Genomic DNA, 3,186 nt, shown 5'->3' on the forward strand with positions numbered 1-3,186 from the left:
TGAAAAGTATCGATACTTCGATACCATTTCGATTAAAAAAAATATATATATATATATATATATATTTTTTTTTATAAACAAATTTAGCTTTTGTTGCTGGTTGATTTTCCTCAGCTTCTCTCTGGTACTATAAGAGAAGATAAATATAACACTTTTAAAACCCTTTGTTTATCTTTAGATCACACATTTAAAAATAACTGTTCATCTCACTTCAATCATTTTTATTGCAGATGCAGAACATGGTATTTTCTCAAGCAGACAGATGTAAACACTGTAATCTGTGTTGCATGTACCTGACAAACTGAACTGTTTGTATTACAGTTAGTAACAGTTTCGATTTTTATTTAAAGATAACGAGAGAGAGAGAGAGAGAGAGAGAGAGGGGTAGAGAGAGAGAGAGGCTATGCTCGGAGCATTTTAGTAACGTTACATTTTCAACAAGATTGCTGCTATTTAAACACTTCATGGAAACGGGGTAACGTTAACCTTATGTCGACTGTAGTATTGTATGACCTCGACATAACGTTTAAACGTTAACGTTACTCTGTTTCCATGCAGTAATTATAAAAGGTGGCCAGCTAAGCTAAGGGAGCTAACGGCTAGCAGTAGCTAACGTTAGCTGATAGCTGCCTGTAACGTTACTAACAACTTATCAGCTGTTGATATTATGCGCCATCAGTAGACAACGTATCATGTATTAAACTAGAGTTAATGGTTTAATGCTTCAGTCACAGTGACGTTGAAAGAGCAGCTGTCACGAACCTCTCATTTCTTTATGGAGATCCGCGTTGGCACTGATCTGTAACACCGCTTGCAAATAGCATTGGGGCATCTTCTTTAGCTTGTCCTTCGTTGTTTACTTTAAACCCGAAGTACCTCCAAACAGCACTTCTGCTGTTTTCTTTATCCACAAGCACAAGTTGCGGATGCTCTGCATTTGCCATCTTCAGCTAAAATGTTTGTCGGCTCTGTGAGGGGGAGGGCTGGAGGAGCCGGAGGGGCAAGCGTGCTCTGAACAGCGTGTCAACAACTTGCGGTAGAACACTCGCCAGCTGGTACCGATACTGCAGAAAGTATCGGTATTTCGGGAAATGAGTATCGAAACCATTTTAAATATTCAGTATCGATATGTATCGATACTTCGATATTTTTGACAACACTAGTGTGTAGTGAAACACAGATGAGTGCATGCAATAGCAACTGAACATTTTGAAAGATTAAAGATAGAGCTGATAGCGATAGCAACTGAACATTTTGAAAGATTGAAGATAGAGCTGATAGCGAATCTATTTGAGGCACAGGGGCGGCGCAAAGAGGGTTGCGTCCTCCCCGTCTTAATCACGGGACATTCAACACTCTGGTCATTGCTCAGGGACAGCCGGAGACAGGGAGATATGGGGCGGCGCAGAGAGGGTCGCGAACTCCCCGACATCATCGCGGGACGTCCGGCACTCCGGTCACCACTACGAGACCTCCGGAGACAGGAGGGCACGCAGAGAGGGTCGCATCCTCTCGGCCTTCATCACGGGACGTCCGACACTCCGGTCAGCACTCCAGGACAGCAACTCACAGGGGGACAGGGAGACGGGACAGGCGTTAGACAGCTCATGTGATTGTAGTGGGCGGACATAGCAATAGATACAAGTGGTAAGCATATATGTGAATAGAGTAGATATATGAAGTAAGCATATTATGTGAATAGAATAGAAGTACTTAACCCAGCAATGAAACCGCGTTGACACATCAGTTGACAGGACCACGGACAGACGAGGGTAAGTAACTGATCCAAGGCCTCGTGGTGCATGTAGAGCAGTCACTGCAATCTTGGCCAAGACCCAGAGGCATCCATCACCTTAGTCAGCGCTAGGAGACGGGCACTCAGAGAGATGGGGGAGGGAAGGGGGGGGGGGATTACTGTAATAAACCTCTCTATAAAACAGGGACACGTCCCCAAGGACTTCAAAATTGCGAGAGTGACCCCTCTGCACAAAAAGGGCAGCAAATTAGACCCAGGCAACTACCGCCCTGTTTCTATTCTTACCTCCATCTCGAAAGTCATGGAGAAAATAGTCTTCGAACAGGTCGAAAAGTACCTGGCGGAAAAAAATCTAATCTACGAATTCCAATCTGGCTTCAGAACGTCCCACTCCACTGACACATGCCTCCTCTATTTCAACGACCACATCAAACAAGAGGTGGACGCGGGCAAATACTGCGGCATGGTCATGCTGGACCTACAAAAGGCCTTCGACACTGTCAATCACTCCATTCTGATTGACAAGCTAAAAGCAATTGGTTTTGATAGCTTATCAGTGAGCTGGATACAATCCTACCTGGAGGGGAGGGAACAGATGGTGGAGGTAAACGGTACCCTATCCCCCCCCCTCACAGTGAGCTGTGGTGTTCCACAAGGAAGCATACTAGGACCGCTACTCTTCCTAATTTATGCAAATGACATGTCGTCAGCCTGTGACTGCAACTTGTTCCTGTTTGCGGACGACTCAGCCCTGCTGGTCTCTGACAAGAACAAGTTGCAGGTTGAAAAAACCCTCAGCTCGGAACTAGGCAAAATCTGCATATGGCTCGCTGATAACAAACTATCATTACACATGGGCAAAACAGAGTCCATTCTCTTCGGTTCAAATAACAAACTCAGCAAGACCGACGGCTTCTCAGTTGCAGTGGGTGACAATATTGTCACAAGGAAAGATGAAATTACCTACCTGGGTTCCATCCTAGAGGCAAATCTTTCCTGTGACAAAATGGCATCCAATGTAATAAAAAAAGTCAACCAACGAACTAGATTCTTGTACCGGATCTCCTCTCTGGTAAACAAGAATACCCTGAAGACTCTGGCAGGAGCACTCATTCAAGGGTACTACGACTATGCGTGCACCTCATGGTACCAAAGCACCTCAAAGGCGCTTAAAACAAAATTACAAACTGGTCAGACTACTACTTGACCTTACCCCCAGAACCCACCTCACCCCTGCCCACTTTGACAACCTAGGATGGCTTAGAGTAGACGACAGAGTACAGCAACTTGCAATGGGCCTGGTCTACAAGATACACTATACGACTAAGGTACCCATGTACATGTCAAAATACTTCCCAAAGGTCAGTGAATACCACAACCACTACACCAGAGGAAGCTCAACAAACTAAATACGTTTCCCAATTATGCCA

The sequence above is a fragment of the Notolepis coatsorum genome (assembly GCF_963971535.1).
Source record: "Notolepis coatsorum genome assembly, chromosome: 5".
Classification (NCBI taxonomy): Eukaryota; Metazoa; Chordata; class Actinopteri; order Aulopiformes; family Paralepididae; genus Notolepis; species Notolepis coatsorum.